Source organism: Panthera onca, chromosome A1, assembly GCF_046562875.1.
Source record: "Panthera onca isolate mPanOnc1 chromosome A1, mPanOnc1 haplotype 2, whole genome shotgun sequence".
Taxonomy (NCBI): domain Eukaryota; kingdom Metazoa; phylum Chordata; class Mammalia; order Carnivora; family Felidae; genus Panthera; species Panthera onca.
Genome location: NC_138339.1, coordinates 134,438,390 through 134,461,338, shown reverse-complemented (window position 1 = coordinate 134,461,338; position 22,949 = coordinate 134,438,390). Strand labels below are relative to the sequence as shown.

Here is a 22,949-nt window from a genome sequence, read left to right as displayed (position 1 = left end):
TCTCGCTCTGCCCCTCCCCCACTCACACAGACCTTCTCAAAAATAAATGAGACGTTTAAAAAAACCCGTGAGATACCTCTGTATATCCAGTAGAGTCGTGACAATAAAAAGAATGGCAGTACCAACTGTTGATGTGGAGGAACTCTCCAACGTTGCTGGTATGAACGTAAGGGTGATACATTCACTTTGGAAAACTATTATATAATTATACACTTACTGTATAATTGTATACTATATTATATATATAATATACTATTATATAATTATACACTTACTATATAAAAATATACACTTACTGTATAAATCAGTAATTCCAGTGCTTTGAAAGAAGAAAAATAACATCACCTGTCCACAAAGGGACTTGTGCAACAATGTTCCTAGCAGCTTTCTTCATAATGAACCTAAGCTCAAAACAACCCAAATGTCTATCAACATTTGGTGAATGGGGAAACAAATTGTGGCATAGCCATCCAGTGGAATGGTACTCAGCAATAAAAAGAAACAGGCTGCTGATACAAACGACATCAATGCATCTCAGAAACATTAGGCTCAGTGAAGGAAGCCAGACACAGAAATACATATTATGTGATTCCATTCTAGAAACTCGAGAGAAGACGAATTCAATCTGTAGTTACAGAAAGCAGCTCAGTGGGTGGGGATGACATGGTGTGGAAACCCTTCAACAGGGTGCAAAGGAACTTTCTAGAGCAATGGAGTTATGCATTTTCTTGATTGTGGTAGTGGCTGCATGCATGTACACATTTGCTGAAAACTCATCAAGCTGTATACTTAATATGAGTGCAACTCATTGAATGTAAATCATGTCTCACTATAGTTGATTAGAAAAATCAGAGGCAGTGGAGCAACCAAGTTCATAAAACTTACAGCGGGGATAGCTTTGGGGGATTAAGTGACACGAGCTCCTGGCCAATCTTCAGAACACAGTCATATGGTCAATCAGCTCTAGATTTGTGGTTCTGATCAAAGCTTACACTCCTGGCAGAGAAGGTCTGAAAGGACTAGCTTAGGGCAGGTGCCCACTCTCGGACCTGGAAAAGCTGGACCATTTTGAGAGACTTTCCCATCCAGACTGTGCTAAGTGTGGCAGGAGTGGCCTCCAAAAAAAAAAAAAAGGAACTGCTGTTAACCAGAAGAAGGGGAAATGATGCCTGGTAAACGAACAATGGATCAAACGCATTCTTCCCTTGTGTATTTCCAGGGGTGTGACCTAGGAAGATGGTGATACATGCTTATTCATTCAAGCATAATTTTGAGTATGGACTAGTGCCGATGCTTTTACTGACTGGAGGCGCATATGCGTTTGAGAGGTCTCCAAAAAGAAAGAGTTCATGTTAATGTAAGGAAGAGAAATCTGGTAGGAGAGGATCGTCTGGCGTGGGCATGGAGCACAAGCCTTTTTTTGGAGGGGTGGTGGAGGGGTGTGTGAGGGGTCATGAGAGAATGCAGCTTAATATAAGAACTTTCCAGCAGTTAAAGGGTTGTGTCCGCCTGCATCGTCTGGACGCGGGCAAGTTCTTTGGGAGGGAAGAAGATGGACAGTTAGAGAAACAGATTGCAGAATTTGCGTCTAGGCCAACCCTCAAACGGAAGAAAACCTTTTCTTCCTTCTAACGTTCTGTGATTTGTCTCCTGGGGCCTCCTTGGCTAGTCGGCAGAGGGAGCCATTCCCCAAGAAATCTCTGGGCGACGCCGGGCGGAGGGCCTGGATGGATTCTCCTGCCGGTCCCGGGAGTTCTCTTTGCCCCGCCTCTATAAAGCAGACTCCCTCATTGCCCCCCTCTCCCCGCGAATTCCTCGTTCCACCTCCCAACCACTTTGTGGCCGCAGCGCACGCTCTGGCACGCCTAGGTCACCTATCCCTTCTCCGTCCCCTATTCGCGCTCCTTCCCTGGCACCAGTGGGGACGAACTGTCCATCCAGCTGGCCGCTCGGGCGCTGTCCCCAGTACCTCAAGTCCTGCTACAGGGTCTAGAACACCTGCCAGGGACTTTGACTAGGGCGCGCGCGCTCAAGGCAGACAGGCACCCTCTCCACCACCCCTTGGTTCATTTCTTGCGGTGACTCCCCTGCCGCCACCCTTTTTGCCAACTTCGTGACCGGTCTCTCTGCTGGGGTCACTCCCAGGGGGTGGAAGCCGCTCCGGGCAGGGGAGACCCGCGGTGGGGACTCACAGTCTGGCCGGTAGGATCCTGCCGGGTGCTCTAGGGAGTGAGAGGCGCCAAGTGACACCCCCCAGTGGTCACTGCCCCGGCGGCGGCAGCTGCAGCAGCGGCAACTGCTCGCATCCCAGGCCCGGCTCGGGTTACTCCCCTCCTCCTCCAGCATCTCGGGCCAGACGGGGAAAGCCTGGTTGAAGTTTGCGACGAGTACTTCCCCGGTGCGCAAAACTAGGGGTCTGGAAACGCGCGGAGACCGGCCTCCTTTCCCGCGTGTCCACCTTGGAGCCTGACCCCCCCAGGTATCGCTCTCTTCAGGGACGCTACTTGGAGGCTAACTGCGCTGTTGGAAGAGATTTTGTTTCTCGGCCGGCGTTGGGTGAAAACCGGGCAGAAAGGGTTGTGCTGCAAATCTCAGGATCTCGGGACCTGGGTAAGAGTTGGGCAAACTCACTTCTGGCACCTCCTGGACCTGGGCCCGACGCTGGCTGGTTTGTTATGGGTTGGGGACATATTTTCCTTTAGTCTGGAGACCCGGGTGCCGTGTGAGCCTGGGCGGGATGGACTCAGTCTGGGTTGTTTACTTTGTCTCAAGGGTTCATTGTTACTGTTTACATTTGGTCCTGTTTTGGGGGGCTATATAGGAACTTCCTGGAGTATTTTTCCTGGAGAGACACCTCCATTACACATTTTGTTGTGCATAATTTCTGCCCTTGCATTGCCTTTTCTGTGTTTATTCTCTGTTGACGGGTGTCATAGCTGGATGTAGGGAGGTTTTGAGCGTGGAATCAGACTGGGAAGGACAAACAGTTTCAGCAGGACCCTTTCTTCCACACCAGCTTGCCTTCTCTGGGACCTTTCCTTATTTTCCAAACTTATCTTTCTCCAGGACTTGATATTCGCATTGTGCAGACAGGCTTGGGATGCTCCCTCTTCCTGCGTTCTCGGAGTCCTTTAGGGGTGTGAGGATCACAGCCTGGTGACTTAGACCAGAGGGATCTCTTCCTTGTTGGTGTGCCTGGCTTCACAGGGAATGTTAGGAGGGGCGGTTCTTCAGACCGCAGAAAGATCTATCTTGTGGCAGTCCTTTAAAGAACTTGGACTTTGAGCCCTGCTTTAAGGGAAATATTTTGTCTTTATAGTTCTTCCTGGAATTGAGGATGGCACCATGGAGTAAATGAGGTGTAGTGATTTATTTGATGTTTCTTTAGATAATATCCTCATAGGAAGACCCAAACTCTTTAGGGGGAGAGTTAAAGCTTGGGATTTTTATTAGCCAAAAAGTTCTCAGACAGTAAAATCCATGCTAGACAGAGGAGAATGACTTTCTCGCTGGTTCTTCTTGCCTTTCTCCTTTATAGCCTGGATCTCACGTTGTGTATGGTCTTCTCAACTGCAGATACTTCATTCCTTATGGATGAAAAGACAAGGATCCAATCTTTTTGTCCAGAAGTGTCATCTTCCTGACATGACTGCTCTGGGGGCCTGGCTTGCAGGGTACTTTTAGTTTTGCTGCTCTGAGATCAAAGAGTTAAGTAGAGGGTGAGTTTGGGGACCGGGCCACCTGAGGTCAACTCTCAGCCCTTCCCCTTTCCAGTTGTGGCGTTTGGGGCAAGTTACTTAATCTCTCTTATCTTCATCTATAAACTCTGAATGGTAATGAAAATCCTTACACCAGAAGATTGTTAAAAGGATTCAATGAGTCACTGGAGTCAGTAGCCGTGGAGTGCTAAAAGCCTGGCAGATAATTAGTTATGGTCATGGTGATGACCATACAGCTAACGTTAACCATTGTATCACCATAATATAGCGAAGTGTAAGCTATTATTTGTACTGGGATGAGCTGTGAAGGCTGCGCTCATGTGTGCGTCCCAATCACCTAGGACGAGATGTAATGCCAAATTTAACTCACACATGATCTTTGTATTGCTGTCTGCTGGGACCCTTTCAGAGGAAAGAAAGGTGCATGTGGCAGGGCTGGGATTTTAGAGGAGAGGTCATGGTTGGGGGCCAAAGGGTGCTTGGGACAGACTGGCCGGTGCCTTAGAAACTCCTTGCGTGAATATACCCCCGTTAACCTATTTCTTGGAGGTCATTTATTCGTTCATTGAATATTTATTGAGTCGCTATTACATTTCAAGTGCTGGTCTATGTTCCATATCATTTAAGTTTGTTGGCTTCATTTTAAAAACGCATATTGGCCTCGTGTCTCCCCTTCTCCCCATGTTATGCATTTGAGGGCATCCTGTGACACTAGCTCTCCACAAATTAAATCCCAAATACTTTTTAGCTATAACGATTTCAAGATCTGTTAAAATGAAGACAACGTATCACTGAGGAATTGAACAAAATATTCAGGATAACCTCCAGCAGGTTACTTCTCCCATCAGCTTCCTCCTGTGTAAATTTGTGTTGGGAGGTGGGGAAAGAGCAGGCGAATCTCCAGGGTCCCTTCTGTCTCTGCAGCCCCCAGATTAGCTGCTTTGCTTCATTGGTTGTTGCTTTTGAACCTCCTGTTTGTCTTAGGTTTGTAAATTATGTCACTTCCATCATTGCAGGCCAAGTGAGTAATGGGGTCGATAATTAATAGAAGAGGAAAAGTATTCAGCTCTGTGTGCACATCCTCAGTTACTCTGAGCTTTAGTTAGACTGGGCTGTGAGAAATGGCCACAATTTGCCCATTTTTGGCCTATATAAAATGGCAATTTCATACTGTTCAACCTAGTATAAATCCTAGCCCCCCCCGGGTGCCTGGATGTCTCAGTCGGTTAGGCGTCTGACTTCAGCCCACGTCATGATCTCACGGTTCGTGAGTTTGAGCCCTGTGCCAGGCTCTGTGCTGACAGCTCAGAGCCTGGAGCCTGCTTCCCCTTCTGTGTCTCCCTCGCACTCTGCCCCTCCCCCACTCATGCCCTGTCTCTCTCTCAAAAATAAATAAAAACATTAAAAAAAAATTAAAAAATAATTTTAAAAAATCCCAGCCCCGTCCACTTTGATCCACGTGCAGTAAGTCTTGGGAGATGGGTGAAAAGTCCGCAGTTTTACAAGTTCCCTATGGCAAACCCAAGTGACATGCTCATGTAGCAGCAGTGAGTGTACCTTCCTCGTGGTTGTCTGCTCAGTCTAGTAGCATAGTTTTAAAAACAAATCTGGGAGCACCTGGGTGGCTCAGTCGGTTGAGCGACCGACTTCAGCTCAGGTCATGAACTTGCAGTTTGAGAGTTCGAGCCCCACGTCGGGCTCTGTGCTGACGGCTCAGAGCCTGGAGCCTGCCTCAGATTCTGTGTCTCCCTCTCTCTGCCCCTTCCCCGCTCATGCTCTATGTCTCCCAAAAATGAATAAACGTTAAAAAAAACATTTTAAACACCAATCCGATCATGTCATTACCTTGGTTAAAAATCTTTGGCAGCTCTCCGGGTGGTAAGCATCAGTGTCACCCAGGTGCTTATTGAAAATGCAGATTGCAGGGCTTCACTCTAGATGCAAGGGCCAGACATCTGCATCTGAGAAGATCCCTAAATGAATCTGGTGGAGGTGACCTGAGATCACAATTGGAGTAACACCGGTGGAGAGCATAACGCTTAACGTCTTTAACACGATACGTAAGAGCAAAATAGCAGGTTTTCTGCTCGCCTCTTCTGCGGGCCTCCTGCCCCACTAATCTTGACTTGTTCTTCTTCCTTAGAAGATACATTGCCTGCTCTTACTTCTCCCCAACCTAGCCGTGTATGCCGTTTTCTCTGCCCGAAATGTCTTTGTTCCTCTTTTTCATCCAATCCCCATATTACTCATTCATCCTACAAGATACAGTTCAAGTTAAGACTCACGCTAATTTCCTAATTGTCTGTCAGAAACTCAGCGATAGCTCTTATGATTCCCAGTCTACTGTGTGGATAGCTTTACTGTGGCATCTATGATATTGTGTCAACCGTGTTTGTTCCCTGGATGTTTGTCCAGCTGATTGGTGAGTTTACCATTCCTTATTTTAAGCCTTTATCTGCATGGCTGGCACATAAGAGTTACATCATAAATGCCTAAGGAAGGTGGGGGAAGATGGAATGAATAAATGCTAGGTGACATTCCTTAGCACACAGAGCGTTCGGGATAGGCACTATGTACGTACCAAGGGCTGTGGAGAAGCCAGTCAAGAACTTACAATTTGGCTAGGCATAGTATACACAGTTAGTAACCCAGAGTGGTAAATGGGCAAGATAGACTATCCTGAGACTTATGAAACACTAGATGCCATTGCATTGATGTTGCATGTTCAACACCGTGGCAGAGCTATGATACAAGAGCTGAGTGTATGATACCTGTGGATGGTTTTCGTTGTGAATGACAGTGTCGGGGCCCTGGAAGTGCCAGTGCCAGTAAAAGCAAAGCACTTTTGCCCCGTGCTTGTCAATTTATACATCCCTTTGTATTTGTTTTTATATTCAATCATAAATATGGTGACCAGTTTAGTACTCTTTTTTCCTACTTTAGTACAGGATGCATTCCTAAAAATAGGTCCAAAGATCGATGGTGCGAAAGCCTACCATGTATAAGGGATGCTGGCCCTGGGAGACACGTGAATTACAAAATGTTTAATTATAGTTAGCCATTTACACACTGCATTCGGTGTTTACTCCTTTCTTTAATTTTTCTCGCTTTAAACATTCTATACTTTTGGTGCTTTCCTTCTCATTTGAACAACAGTTGATCTGTTTAAGTTCAACAAATGTCTTGATTCAGGCTTAAGATGGGCCATTATTTTGCGTGTCTATTAACTCCCATTTTTGGCTCACTTGTATTAAGTTTCATGAGACAAAAATTTCTTATTACTTTAGGCTTTTAATTGTTTCATTTCTCACTCCTTTTTTGTTTTTAATATTTTTAAAATGTTTTATGATTCATTTTTGAGAGAGAGAGACAGAGCATGAGAGGGGGAGGGGCAGAGAGAGAGGGAGACACAGAATCCGAAGCAGGCTCCAGGCTCAGAGCTGTCAGCACAGAGCCCGACGCAGGGCTTGAACTCATGAGCCATGAGATCATGACCTGAGCCGAAGTCAGATGCGCCACCAACTGAGCCACCCAGGCACCCCATCTCACTCATTTTTTGTAATTATTGAAATAGGCAATAACATGCAAACGAGTGAACAAACGTTGCGGGGTAATGACCAAGATGGAAATTTTAGCTCATGGGCAGCTTCACCAAAGGATGAACCACGAAAAGTGTTCATTCATAGGCTGATGCATGAAAGTTCCGGTGGCATAGGGCAGGAAGGGAGCAGTATCAGCGCCCAGAGTACAAACGTCCTGATTGTTTGGACTTCACACAAACAATATTAAGAATTGCCTGTGGTCTCCATTTCTCAAGGATGTGCGCCCAGTGTTCTGTGTTAAAAATTAGCTCAGTTTTAAGAATCAACTACAATTCATTGGGTTTTGTTGATTTGTCTTCCTTTTCAGTGCTATTTCCAAAATGAACTTTTTCTACCTTAGTTTAAGCTTGCATCTGTGTGTACTTCTGTGAGTGTCTTAGCTCGTCTCTGCATTCATTCCTTCATTCATTCACTCACTCATTCATTCATTCATTCATTCATTGTATCTGAATTCCCCAAGATTTTGTATTTATCTCTACACTCTCTTTTCCTCGCAATTTAAGATTATTTTTCACAGTGATCACTCTCTTTTAAAGACAGTTATCGCAGAAGATTAATTTATCACACTTGATGCAAAGATTTCTCATGTGATGAGGGAAAAAAGAAAGCACAAACCAGTGTTGTTTTACTTTATACAATTTTATTCGCAAAACTACAGGTTGGCATGTGGATGTCATTTAATAATGCATACTCTGCCATTAGCCAGTCTGGAAAGTGTGAATGTGATCATCTATCCTCTTATGATGGAGGTTCATTTCCAGTGACTTCCTCTCTTGTTTCATTTGTAGTGATTTATGCTATTAGATAAAGAAACTATGTAAAGCATTTTAACCACCTCAGTTTCCTACTCAGAAGGCAATCAATTGTACCCTTCCCCCCTTCTAAGACAAAGAAAACAGTATTTCAGCATGGGAACCTCGTCTTAATGGGTACATGTGCAGGATATTAACATCTGTTAAAAACATCTTATCTTTGAGAGCAAGGAGGCCCTATCCTAGAGGGTGGGTGACTGAGTGCCTTGTCATGAACATCCTGGCCGATCCGAATGAGCTACACAGATTTGCTTAGTTCTCAAACCTCGCCATAGATGATCATCTCACTGTGTACCATATAAATACCTTCTGGGAAAGAATCATGTTTGTCTTCTTTGAAAATATTTTTTTAATGGTAAACTGAAAATCAAAACACAGACTTAACTTGTTCCTCCAGGAGCAAAACAGAAGTATAAAATCTTTGTTTGGGGCCCAGGGGATTAATTTTGCCACCAAAATGAAAAATTTTAAATACCTACCTCCATTGATATGTTTAGAACACTACTTTATTTGTTTATTTTTTTTTGGACAAGGAATTGAGGACAAGATGTGACGTTTGCATTCTTTAAGAAAGAAGTTGGTTTGAGTTTTATTTTTGCCCAATCAGATATTTATCAGGTGTATAGGGCAAGGGGATGATTATTATGTGGAATTACTGAGATACTTGCCTTAAGAAAAATAAAGATTAAAAAAAAATACAACTGAGTGGGTAAGGCTGGGTGTTGTAAGGGCCAGTAGGCCGTTCTGAGAACTTCTCCGAGAGTTCCTTCTCGAGAGAGGGTTCGGTGTGTTGCCAAAATTTTCCTGGCACTGTGGGGCTTTGAAGAGAGAGGACTCGAGTGTGCACGGCACGTTTTAGATAAGGAAACGAGCTCAGCCAACACACGGCTGCAGACGTTTGCTAGATGTTTCAAAGAACAGTGGCTCAAGCGTTCCACAGGAGTGGTGAGTTAACATACAGGGGACCCCAGGACTGGATTCTGCCTGCTCCCACAGCACTATGGACATTAGAGGAGCCCCTCGTAGGACACTGCTCTTTCATTATCTAAACCAGATGTGGTTTGGGACACCTATTGGGATTCACATAAAAATGGAGCCCCCGTTCCATGAGAAGGCGTGAAATGAGGAAACTTAACTCATTCAACAACTATGGGGCTTACTGGGGGTGGGGGTAGGGTCAGGGGCATCATCTGGATCTGAATTCGCATTTTCCCTTCAGATCCTCAGTTTAGGGATTATCTTGCCACACTGCTGTGCCGTGTCTTCTCATGTGAAGTTGTCCACCGAACCACGGATGTCACTTCCTATTTCTTTAATTTTACAAAGTGTCACCCAACGTGTAGCTCTGAGTAGCTGACCTTTAAGGCTTGGGACTGTGGAGGAAGTTCACGTCTTAAGACTTAAAGCCATTAAACCATTAATTTATTTGTTATTGTTGGGGCGCCTGGGTGGCCCAGTCGGTTCGAGCGTCCGACTTCACCGAAGGTCATGATCTCACAGTCCATGGGTTCGAGCCCCACGTCGGGCTCTGTGCTGACAGCTCAGAGCCCGGAGCCTGCTTCGGATTCTGTGTCTTCCTTTCTCTCTGCCCCAACCCACTTGAGTTCTTTCTCTGTCTCTCTCAAAAATAAATAAACATTAAAAAATTTATTAGTATAGTTAATGGTTATATATTAATTATAATCTTTTCGTATATTTTAATTGGTTGCTATTCTTAAATTATCAAACCATTCATTATTATTAACTATCATATATTAATTATAATCATTTCATACGTTATTATTGGTTGCTATTAATTATTAAATTATTTGAAACTGGACATGAAACCGGTTTTTTTAAAAGCTGTTTGTTCCCACCATCCCTGGAATTTTCTTCCCGTCCATCTTTTGCTGAAGGCTCCAGCCTCTTTTAGATGGCTTCTGTGCTTTCTTTTAACTTTTCTGCTCCTTCCCCTTGTCCTCATTGCTGACCCTACCCCCAAATTCTTATTACCTTCTGACCAGCTGTTTTCTTTTCATTTCCAGCCTTCCTTTCCACATTCCTTGGTGCCCCGATCATTCTCACCTGCCTTCTCTTGGTGTTTCCCCCCCCCCCAGCCCTGAGATTTGGTACCTGTAGTAGAGAGCCTCTGCCTTTCAGTATACCCCCATCTCCTGTGCCTCCCTTGAACAGAGGGGCGTGCATACTCTGCTCGTTAGAGAGGTTAGCAAGACTTGAGACTTCTGTGCAGCCTGTTTTCAAACAGAGGCCTGAGAATCACCGGCAGACACTGGCCCCCGTTCTAATGATTTGGACCCCGTTGGTGTGTCGTGGGGCCCAGGGATGTTTATTTTTGGCAAGGTGTTCTGATCCAGGTGGTCCCTGGATGTACTGCAATCCTTGTTAGGGCTCTTTTGCTCCATTCAGAAGGCACAACTTTTTTCCTTTTTCTTTCTTCTTCTTTTTTTTTTTTTTTTTTTTTAAAAACATTTTAGTGACTTGGTCAGAGGGGGTCAGGGAGAATAGCTAGTCTGTGAGAACCCGTGCCTCTCCCTCTCTGCTTAGAGGGACAATGGCTGTAACACTACGCTGTTCATGTGACAGCCAGAGAAAGGGGCCCATTGTTCCCGGGTTGGCTGATGCTACATTCTGCTCCGGCCAGCCATCCAACTGAGCTTGGTAGCCCCAAGGAAACAGACACACTTGAATTGGAGAGACAAAGAAAGGAGGTCAAGGCCTTTCACAGTTAAACTACTTGCAGCAATGTGTCAGAGGTAGGATTTGGGAAGGAAGAAAGTAATTCTGTAGAAGCATCATTAATCTGGTTTGGGAGCATGAGATGTGGCGTTAGGGAGACACAGGTCCGTTAGAACTCCCAGTTGATCTTTGGCCAATGAAGAACTGTTTCTGAATATGTTCCACTGACTCACCTTATTGCAGGGTTTTATTATTGATTTAAAACCTAAAAAAGACCTCTCTCTATCCATGAGAGGCGCAAGCACATTTTTCCACCTCTTTCCCCTGGGCTCATCAAAGACAGGTGTTTGATCTGAAAGTCCACTTAAATCAAGGCCTATAAACTCCAAGAATGATTCTCTGTTCAGGGGTATGGTTCCTGTGTATGTGATGATATGTTCACAATCCTTCCAAATCTAGATTCAGGTAATAAATTTCGAAGCCAAGAAGGTTTCTCTGCGATTGAGATAAAGTTAAATCGGTTAGAAAGTTGATGTGTATGGACAGTTATGATGTTGGGGGCTTCCCTATCATTTAGATACCACCCCTCACCCTCAACTTCCAAACTGGATTCTAGCCCCAGAGGGAAAGGCTTGCAAACTTCCTGTAAAGATCTAATTCAGAGCTCAACAATTGGCTACATTCTTTGTGTCCGAAGATTCAAATTCAAGGTCATAGCCTCAGCATAGGTCACAGACTTTTCGCACAGGATTGTTCTTTTAGCCTCATTACTCCCTTTATGAAAAAGTATGTCATTCATTCAGCCTTTGCTTCTGAGTTTCCTTCAAAGGGAAACTTAGTCCCTAGTTCCTGTGGATATTTGTAGAAGGCTTTCTTTCTTTCTTTCTTTCTTTCTTTCTTTCTTTCTTTCTTTCTTTCTCCCCTTCCCTTCCCTTCCCTTCCCTTCCCTTCCCTTCCCTTCCCTTCCCTTCCCTTCCCTTCCCTTCCCTCCCCTCCCCTCTCCTCCCCTCCCCTCCCCTCCCCTTCCCTTCCTTCAGCACAGAATACAGCCCTGAGTGAGGTAGAATGCAGAAAGTCTTTTCTGGACGTAGTGGGCTGTGGAGAGCCCTTTTACAAAGAGTATTCAGACAGCTGGTATTCATTGGCCAGTAGGAATCCTTTTGTCTTTGAGATAAGAGGTTTCCTGACTGGGAAGATTAGGCTTAAGGAGGTTTGTACCCAGGAGATGGCAATATACGATTTTCTTTAGATCACTTAGAGCTTCTTGTAATTAAGTCTGTCATTGTACCTTGATGATAGACTATCACTGTAAATCCATTAAAGAAGGAGAAGCAAGTGGATTGCAGAGAGGCAAGTGGCTTTATTTTCTTCATTATATTTCCATTCTCCCTCCTCTTGCAGTTTGTTTATACTTTACTAAGTGGATATTTGGTTTTACCAGTGATGTAGGTACTTTTGAAGTGGAGAAGGGGAAGGGAAAACTGTTCTTTGCAGGTGGCAAAAAGACTGTGTTGACCACGCTCCTGATTAGTTAATTAATTTTTACCTCATTGTCATTAGGCCTGTTCCTTTGGCTCCACTCCTGTGATTTGGAGAGGCTGACTCCTGGGTGCTATGAGGCATGACCGTGCTCTACTTGAAGTTCTGTGTTGATGCAGCTTTCGTTGAACAAATAGAGAAGTGATATGTTGTCTTTTATTGTGGTTTATGTGCCAAATGGCATGTTCCGTACTAAATGGTTTTTTAGGCATGGGATGCTTGCTGGCCCTTCATGTTGTGTCAGAATTAAAACCCTGGCCGAGGAGGGCTTCTGGTCTGTTTAATCTGGGTGTTGGTTGTGTGAGTGTGTTCATTTTGTGAAAATGTGTTGAGCTGTTCAATTCTATTTGTATCCTTTTTTGGTGTGTATTTTGTACTTAAACAAAAAGTTCAAAAACATTTGAAGCGTAGTGTTTAATATAGAATTAAAGTTATACAGTGATAGAAAACAGCCAACTTTGGGAACCCCAACTGTCATATAATTTGGAACCTGGTGTAGCTATGAGGGTCTGGAGCTTTCTGTATCCATTAATTCGCCCCTCTTTCTGTGGTTGGTAGAGCTCTGTGTCAGAAAGCAATGGGCCAGCACCAACATAGTTGACTGACTTTTCTAGGCAGCAAATCCAGTGACTAGGAAGTCAACAGCATTAGCAGAGCCCCACTCTTTAGAAACTAAAACACAAGCAGCCCTCCAAATTGGCCAACTAGCAAATCTCAGTCCTGTTTTCCACCCTCCACCTGCATTGTAATTTGTCAGGAAAATCAGACCAAGACTATAGACTATGTATTTTTTTCCTTAGTTTTAGATGACATCTTTCCTCAAGTCTAATATTGGAATGCTTTCATTTTTTTCCTCACATTTTGCTAATGGGGACAAAGCGATAGGAGGTATGGCGTCTTGGGCTCCTCTCTCTCACTTATTTCAGCCATCATTTCCTGAACTCCACGAGCAGTACCTCTGAATATGAAGCTTCCCCATAAGCAAAAGGATGCTTCTGGCACAAGAGTGGCCTGTGGTCCTCTTTCTGTCGAGAGGACATCAGTCATCAGCAGTGTGGAGCATCTTACCTGTAGAACATTCTAACTTGCTGTTACAATCTAGAGCTACTAGACTGAAACAGAGAAAACAGGAGTGTTTTGTTTTTCATAGGTTTTTTGAAGGAGAATTTGGAGTTCTTGGCCTTGGAATGGTTCTAGCACATCTGTGGGGCGTCTCCATATCCATTCTGTATACCTCCTTTAGGTACTGGACTTAAAGGTTAACTGTTGACTTACACAAACACATGTGATTAAAATTGTGAATTAAGAGACAAGATTTTGATGGTCTGGGTCTATTCCGGGCTGGCCTTGTCATTTACTGTATGAAATATGGCAACCTGGCTCAGGATCCCATCTCTACCCCTTGGACCTTTATGACCTTGGGCAGGCTGTTTTAGCTCTCCAGACCTCTTTCCATCACCCAGGAAATGCTAACAGTATGTACTTTCAAGAGTGTTGTTACATTTAGTGTAGTGGTAGGTACATAGTAAGCTCTCAGCCAATATTAGTTACCATTACTGAACACCAAATAATGTGAAAATAGTGAAGAATAATTACCAGGAATAAGATTTGTGTATGCCTTTTGTAAAAGAATCATCCAAGTGTTTACGTAAGATCCTGTTAATTGAACGTAGAAGTTAGAAAATAGTCTCGGAAACAAAACATATAAGCTATCAGAAATTTAAAATATTCTGGAATACAATAACAGTTAAATTTACTCATGAGCATGAATGTTTTTTAATGAAGATAATAATGTGCTAAAAGAAAAGTTTTATATCTGCTATAGAATCAGGATGAGGCTTTTAGTTAATTTGTTCTTTCCTAGTAAGATATCAGCAGAATGGAAGTGTTCCAACAAAAGCTTGTCCGCAAATGTTTATAGCAGCATTATTCACAATAACCGCAAGGTGAAAACGACCCAAATTTCCACTGGCTATTGAGTGGAGAGTGGATGAACAAGATGTCATATATCCACACAATGGAATATTACTCAATCATTAAGAGGAATGAAATATGATGCATGTCGTCAAGGACATGGATGAACCTTGAAAACATAATGCTAAGGGAAAGACACCAGACACCAATGACCGCGTGTCACACATATAATCCCATTTATGTGAAATGTCCAGAATTGGCAAACCCATAGAGACAGAAAGTAGTGGTTGCCAGGGGCCAGGAGAGGAAGGAGCGGGGAGTGATTGTGTCACAGGTATGGGGTTTCCTTTTGGGGCGATGAAAAAGTTCTGGAACTAGGTAATGGTGATGGTTGCACGGTGTGGTTAAAAGGATAACATTTTATGTCATGTGAATTTTATCTCAATGAAAAATTTTTAACCTTTATTTAAAAAAAAACTGTATCAATAGATGTTTTGCATTTAGATGAGACATATTCTGCATCACTCTATTCTTTCTGCATCAGTCTCTATTCTTGATGTGTCTGTTGTAAGCCAAGCCTTTACTGTATGTTGGGGAGAATATCAAAAATGACACGGCATGGCCTTGGCCTTCTGTCTCTTTGTGGAGATGGGAAAGGATGAGGGAGTGGGTGATATGTTCCAGGTGAATCCATATTCAGGAGAGAAAAATAGCACTGTGCACTTGACGATGAGAGAAGGCTTTTTGGAAGAGATTGGACTTTGAAAGGTGAGTGATCTCCATGTAATCCAAGAAGAGGGAGAGGATACCTCAGTTGGTAGAATGGCACATGGCCTGGGCGAGAGGCGGCTGGGCAGGGGCAGGGGCAGGGGCAGGGCAGCGGTGACCAGAGTGGAGTATTTTATAATCGACTGTCAGCACGTGAGGCTGGACGTGTAGGTTGGAGCCAGGTTGGAAAATCTTTGAAAGCTGTTTAAAGTCACCAGGCAGTGGGTAGCAAAAGATGGCCGTTGACGATAGAAGTAGAACATCGGATAAAAATGGGGAAGATGATGAGGAGACTATGGCAGTGATTTCACTGAATCGGACATAATCTGTTATTTATTCATTCAGTAAATATTTACTGAGCACCTGTTACGTTCCGTGTGATTTTCTGTGGTAGTGATGGGATGACATCTAAGATAAACGAGGTCCCTGCCCTTTTAGATTTGCATTCTAGTACACACTTCAAGCACTGACTGCTAGTCCAGTGGACAAACGTGTTTGAAAAGTGAAGCCCCAAGTATGCTGTAATGTATGCTCAGAGTGTGGGTTCCTGGATTTAAATCCTAGTTTGTCCCAATGTTTACCGAACGTATGACCCCAAGCCACTTACTCCAGACTTCAGTTTCTTTTTTTTTTTTAATTTAAATTTTAGTTAGTTAACATACAATGCAGTATTGGTTTCAGGTGTAGAATTCTTGATTCATCACTTACATACAACAGCCAGTGCACCGCACAAGTGCCCTCCTTAATACTCTTTACCCATCTAGCCCATCCCCACCCATCTCCCTCCATCAACCCAGTTAGTTCTCTGTCATTAAGAATCTCTTGTGGTTTGTTTCCCTCTCTTGTCTTCTCCACCCCTGTGTTCCCGTATGTTCATCTGTTTTTGTTTCTTAAATTCCACATGAGTGAAATCATATGGTAACTGTCTTTTCCTGACTGACTTATTTCGCTTTGCATAATACCTTCTAGCTCCATCAACATCATTGCAAATGGCATGATTTCATTCTTTTTTGATTGCTGAGTAATATTTCATTGTATATATATATATATACCATGTCTTCTTTATCCTTTCATCAGTCAGTGGACATTTGGGTTCTCTCCACAGTTTGGCTGTTGTTGGTGGTGCTTCTACAAACGTTGGGGTACATGTGCCCCTTTGGATCTGTATTTCTGTATCCTTTGGGTAAATACCTAATAGTGCAATTGCTAGATTACAGGGTAGTTCTATTTTTAGTTTTTTTTTTTTTAACTTTAATGTTTATTTAATATTTATTTATTTTTGAGAGAGAGAGAGATTGTGTACATGCAAGCGGGGGAGGGGCAGAGAGAGAGAGAGGGAGACACAGAATCTGAAACAGGCTCCAGGCTCCGAGCTGTCAGCAAGGACCCCAACGCGGGGCTCAAACTCACAAGCCATGAGATCACGACCTGAGCTGAAGTAGGACTCTTAATGGACTGAGCCACCCAGGTGTCCCATATTTTTAGTTTTTTGAGAAACTTCCATACTCTTCTCCAGAGTGGCTGCACCTGTTTCCATTCCCACCAACAGTACAAGAGGGGTCCCCTTTCTCCACACCGACACCTTTTTTTTCTTGTGTTGCCATTTTTAGCCATTCTGACAGGTATGAGGTGGTATCTCATCATGGTTTTGATTTGCATTTCACTGATGATGAGTGATGTTGAGCATCTTTTCATGTGTCTGTTAACCATCTGGATGTCTTCTTTGGAGAAGTGTATTTTCATCAGACTTCAGATTCTGTATCAGTTAAGTGTGGGTAATAATGGTGTATCCCTCATAGACCTATTATGCGGATTAAATGAGATAATAGATGAAAAGGACACTATCTGGCATATGGCAAATGCTCATTAAGTTTCGTTTGTTTATTTGCATCTGATCAAGTTCTACTCGAGGATTTGTTACGGTCATTTCTCTTTTCAGCTCAGTGAGGCTCTTGCAGGAACCCGGTATGGTAAGGGGTGTCTCGGGTCTAAGGTCTTTAATATGCCATACTGTCTTGGATGTTGAACTTGTCGAGTTCATTAGCATCCAAACTCTGCTTTCATACTTCAGGAAAACAACAAAGTCGCTCTCTCTACCAAACTACAGTCCTGGTCTTGTCTTGGGCACAAGCTTCCATCTAATGCTCCTCCTACATTATGAATCAAAAAGTCTTTATAAACACCTAGGGAGGTACTGCTCTGTCAGTGTTAGGAGTCTAGGGACAAGGAATGTGTTTGATGCTCCAGACCTTAGCATCTCAAGTCTCCTTTTGGAGACACAGCCGCACTTTGAATTTAATTTGTGTTACCTCATCAGTGCCCCAGGCCACCTCACATCTCTGTGCCTCTGTGTCTCTTTCTTGAAGCAGAGCGAAATAGCCAAACACCTCACAGAGGCACATTTTTGGAGCGTGTCTGGAAAGAATCCCTGGAGCTAGTGAGAAGAGACTGTATAAACTCTGTGGGCCCTTCTATTTCTAAAATAAATGGATTCTAGAACTTAAGGTCCTTGAGCACATAGGACCTATGCTATTTACCTTTCAGCCCCCCCAATGGCCAAGCATAGTGCTCTGGACTGAATTGTATCTCCCATAATTCATATGTGGAAGCCTTATCCTTCAATGTGACCATATTTGGAGATAAGGGCCCATGAGGAAGTGATAAAGGTTAAGTGGGGTCATAATGTGGGGCCCTAATCCAATAGAGCTGATGACTTTATAAGAAGAGGAAGAGACACCAGAGCTCTCTCTTTCCATCCTGTACACACACAGCGAGGAGGCCAACGGCGAGTCGGGGCGGGGGTGGGGGGCTCTCACCAGAAACTGAATTGGCCAGCACCTTGTTCTTGGATTTCCCAACCTGCACAACTGTGAGAAATAAATTTCTGTTAAGTCACCCAGTCTGTGATATTTTGTTATGACAGTCTGAGTAGAACAGGACATGTTCACTTTTTCTACTTTATTCTTTAAAAAAAAAAAAAAATAGGAGGACCTGCAGGGCTCAGTTGGTTAAGCATTCAGCTTCAGCTCACGTCATGATCTCATGGTTCATGAGTTCAAGCCCTGCATCAGGGTCTTTGCTGTCAGTGCAGATCCTGCTTCAGATCCTATGTGTTCTTCTTTCTCTGATCCTCCCCTCTTCATGCTATATCTCTCAAAATTAAACTTAAAAAAAAAAATAGACTAAGAACTTAAATCTTTATGGACTGGACTAATTTCAAGATTATTCAGAACTACAGGGATGTAAGAATCACATGAAAACGTGAACCTGACTCACAGTCCTAATCTTCACTCAAATGGATAATCTTGCCTTCGTCACCTGCCACAAACCAGCAGAGGCTGCAAGGTAGCATCACTGCTTGATTCAAACTTCTCCAGGACATCCTATCTTTCCTCTAGTGGAGGCACGTATGAGTGGGGAAATAGCCAACAGGAAGTGCACACTGCTGTTGGGAGGGCGGAAGGTAAGGGAAGGCCTTGCATGGTTTCTCTTTAGATTTTCAGGTTTTAAACCCTTGACTTCCTAGGTGTTCTTTCTGGGGACGCAGCAGGACTGAAGTGGACAGAATGTGAGGGAGGGTAAGTAATGGTGGCCACACCCTTAAGGCTGCATCTCACCTCAGCCAGAAGAGGCCAGGTGGTTCCTCACACCAAGGAGGAGAGGTCCTCCTCCAGGAAGGGCAGTGATTACATCTGAGCCCAGCCACGGATGGATTCAGGTGCAGAGGCTTCCTCAGCAGCGCTGGCCAGATGGTCTACTTTTATTTTGGTGAAGACCAGCCTGGAGCAAAGGCACTTTTCTTCCGCTGTTCAAAAGCAGAGACGAAAAAGCTTACGATGTGGAGCTCTGCCAAGCTGGGGCTGGGGGAAAAAAAAAATCCTTGTGTTTCTTTCAAGGCAGTATGTAAATGATGCTTTGTAGTTTTGTTTGTGCAGCCCCTGGGGACCATTCAGAGGGCCTCCCCATAGCCTTCTGTCGCTTCTGTGGAGTTTAATGTTTATGATGGTGATCATCCCGTAAGCCATTGGGGGTCCCATTGTCACCTCCCAGCATACGTGTCTTTGGTTGAGGATGTTGAATTGTGATGCAACCAAGGGATCTTCTAAAAGTGATCCCGTAAATTTGCTTTTAGAATTTCAAACTAACACGTGCTTATGTGTAGTCTTCTCCCTAGAGGACCGACGTCTGATCTTTCTGGACCTGTCCAAAGTTCAGGTGTGGCATACAGAGAGCTCTTAATTCTCTGTCCAAGGAGGATGGCTTGTAGCCTGACCTAAGGGAAGTCCTGTCTAGCCAGAGAGTTTGGAAGAGCATTTTTCATTTCTTGGCCAGATCGTAGCTGTTTGTAAAAATGCAACCATGAAATTAGGGTCCAATGACACGTAGATTCATTCACTGGCACATAAGGGAGACCACAGTCTTTTTGTGTGTCAGGGGCTGACGTGTTCTCTCTCTTCCCTTTGATGGTGAATGTGTCAAGCCCCACTGCTGAGCAGGGTGGCACCCAAGGCCTGACAGGCAGACTTTCAGAACAAAGTGTCAGCTACTAAACGGACTGTGGAAGCCGTGCAAGTTTTGTCATTGGCTTCTGAGAACTAGCTCTTGACACAAAAGCAGCGTCCCGATGTCTGTCTAGCAGTTGGATCCATCACAAGTAAGACCCCAGGCAGAGCAAACCCCCGTCAGTGTATGCTGGGAACCATGGTGCCATTTCTTCCACGATGTAGTCCCTGAGACGTGGGGAGACAACCAGGCCTCTGCCTGGCTCTGGCCACTGTGACCGCAAAGAAGGAGCCATGCGTAGTGGCCGTCCCACCCGTTCTTTTTGGCCCAGCAGTTGTTGGCAGCTGTGCAGTTAGGGAAAGTGAAGATGCTTCTGAGAGGTCAGTGTTGGGCTTCAGAATCATCACTGAAGAACGTAGGGAAGGGGGAAAAAAAAAGAGAGGGAGAGGAAAGCAAGCCATAAGAGACTCTTAACGATAGAGAGTAGACTGAGGGTTGATGGAGGTGTGTGGGGGTCGGGCTAAATGGGCGATGGTCATTGAGGAGGGCACTCGTTGGGGTAAGCACTGGGTGTTGTATGTAAGTGTTGAATCAATGAATTCTACTCCTGAAACCAATATTACGCTGTAGGTTAACTAACTAGAAATTATATATTAAAAAAATTACTTTTAATGTTTATTTATTTTTGAGAAAGAGAGAGAGAGAGACAGAGCATGAGCATGGGAGGGGCAGAGAGAGAGGGAGACACAGAATCCGAAGCAGGTTCCAGGCTCCCAGCTGTCAGCACAGAGCCCGACACAGGGCCCAAACTCACGAACTGTGAGATCATGACCTGAGCCGAAGTCAGAGGCTTAACTGACTGAGCCACCCAGGCGCCCCTAACTAATTAGAATTTAAATAAAAATTCGGAAGAAAAAAAATAAAATGTGACTTCTCAGAATAAAAAAAAAAAAACAGTCATCGCTGAAGGCTCAGTGGTGAACCCATGGTTAGAGACAAGAAGTCCAGATGAAGCAAAATGCCTTAAGGAGAGATTGACTTTTGGGAAGTTTCACTCCATTCATTCAGTTCAAGTTTCACCTTTGGTGTGCCTTAGGCTCAGTCGTGGGAGGCGGTGGGATCACCCAATGTCAAAATTCCAGCACGACTCATGAGTGTAACTGTTCACTTTTAGAACTGTATCAATTCGAGGTAATTTCTGGTGTTTTCTAATCCTAAGTGACAATGAAAAGCCTTAACTGTGATGCCGATGTTAAGGTCAGTGTCGCTAATCCATTAAATTTTTAATTCTTTTGGCATGCCCTTCAGTGAAAGAAATAAATGTTTCTTGAGTGAAGGAGCCTGCTTTCTGCCCCTAGAACTCTATTAGGGAGCCCTGAATGGTGGAAAGAGTATCGTGTCTAGTGACTAAAAAGGTCTTGTCTTGAGATCTAGCTCCCTTGGTTTGATCTTCGGCAGCTAAAAAAACTCTTTTGGGAGTATGTCCTTATTTATAAGATGAGGAGGTTAGAAAGGCCTGTTCCAACTGCATGAGCTTGGCTAGGAAGCCTCTGGGGCCACAGAGTGGGCAGGTCAGAGTAGGGTAGGTGAGTGATGCAGGTAGATTGGGTCCAAGAACCCAGGAGAGGGTTCTTGGCTTCATGCAGGATGGAAATCAAATGAGAGCCAGAGAAAATGGAAACGGAGTTGATGAATAGTTGTGAGTGACAGAACAGCAGATGGAATGTCTGAGAGACTCAGAAAGGAAAGGAGAACGAGTCTCATCATTGCTTGGGGTTAGGGGTTTATACTAGAAAAGACTCTAGGATACTCCAGGAGTCCTCAGTAGGGCCCAGTCGGAGGTGAGTGTCTGGTGAACAACGGGAGCGATTCCATAAGTTACCAAGAGTCGGGAATTGATGCCAGCGTCCACCAAGGTTTCTTTGAAGCTCGTGCCCTGGGACATGTTTGGGACCTGGCTTTTAGGTGTTATCGGGTGTTTGGGGCCTAGGACAGAACACAGAGAATGATTAACTGGCTCGCTTCCCCCTTGAAATGGGAACATGGCTTCTTTGTCTTATTCGAAGGCAAAATGCGGGTCGTGAGTGAATGCGGCCTCGCAGAAAACCAGTGGAGATGGAGCCTTTCTAAAATGGAGTCCCCAGGGGCTCCTGGGTGGCTCAGTCGGTTGGGTGTCCGACTTCGGCTCAGGTCATGATCTCACGGTCCATGAGTTCGAGCCCCTCATCGGGCTCTGTGCTGACAGCTCAGAGCCTGGAGCCTGTTTCAGATTCTATGTCTCCCTCTCTCTCTGACCCTCCCCCATTCATGCTCTGTCTCTCTCTGTCTCAAAAATAAATGAACATTAAAAAAAAAAATTTTTTTTAAATGGAGTCCCTCTAGTTTCCCTCCCGCCCACAGCCCCCAGAGCAGAGGCACAGCTCTGCCTGAGCGGCCGTCTGGCGCGACCGGGAGCTAGACAGCAAATGGGGGAAGCACAACTGCGTGACAGAAAGAGCTTTACCCTTTCTGCTCCCTTCTATGGTCTCGGAAGCTGAGTGTGAGTTTTGGGACAGCTGTTTTCCTGGGGGCTCTTTTTCTGTGCTGGCTCATGCTTAGGACACAGCCTCCGGCCGACATGTGGGACTCTTTCCTCTTAAGGCGTTAACTTTTGTTAAGTGTCCAAATTTAGCTAACTTCAGACCAAGTCCAAAGCTTCTCCTCTCCAAGATGGATACGTTGTCTTCCGTGCCATTATGACAGATCTTTGGGAAAACACGTAAAAACGAGTTCTTCTCTATCTCCTTTTAAAACTTACACACCAACGTAAAACAAGGAAGAAAAGAACTGGTTCACTTTGAAACATTTCGTGAAGTCTGATGTCTGCTCCTGTTCCCCAAGAGACCCTGAAGAGTCTCAGGTGATGGCACAGAGTCTTGGTTTGGGAGGGCGGCGTGTAAACCCCCGGTTCTGCCCCCACCCACCCCCCACCCTCCCCCGGGGAATAGAGGACCAGGACTCTCTAATCCGTGCCACATGCGGTGACCTGAATGGACCCTGCAGGACAACAGAGGTCTTGCTGTCTCCTCGCAGAGCAGCTGCTCAGAAGCCGTGGTAGCCCTGTGGCCTGCTTTGTGGGGAAAGCGTGTGACTTGAGCTCTTAATCTCTCCTCTCCCTATAGGTATTATAAATAACAACTAGTCCGCAGGAGTACCTGCCAGGAGGGATTGCGATCTGCGCTCTGTACTCGAGAAGGCCTTGTTTTGTGTAATCTTAACTTCACTGGCAAGTAGAGGGGGCAGGAGAATAAAACCCCAAAGCGAAGGGATTTTGGTATGACCCGGAAAATCCAAGGTGAGGAATTGAGACCTGAAATCGAGGAAGGTAAGTCCTTCCCAAACCTCAAACGCCTTAGAACTTCTCTGCGAAAGGAAGG

At 44.6% G+C, this 22,949-nt stretch overlaps 1 protein-coding gene across 1 annotated transcript in view; it reads left to right on the top strand.

Moving 5' to 3' along the window:
• Positions 1–2,376: 2,376 nt before the first annotated feature.
• MEGF10 (multiple EGF like domains 10) overlaps positions 2,377–22,949 on the top strand; it is a 181,622-nt gene continuing 161,049 nt past the window's right edge. Inside the window, exon 1 of the mRNA XM_078451403.2 lies at positions 2,377–2,610. The gene's annotated coding sequence lies outside the window, so the exon portion shown is untranslated. The remainder of the gene's footprint in view (positions 2,611–22,949) is intronic.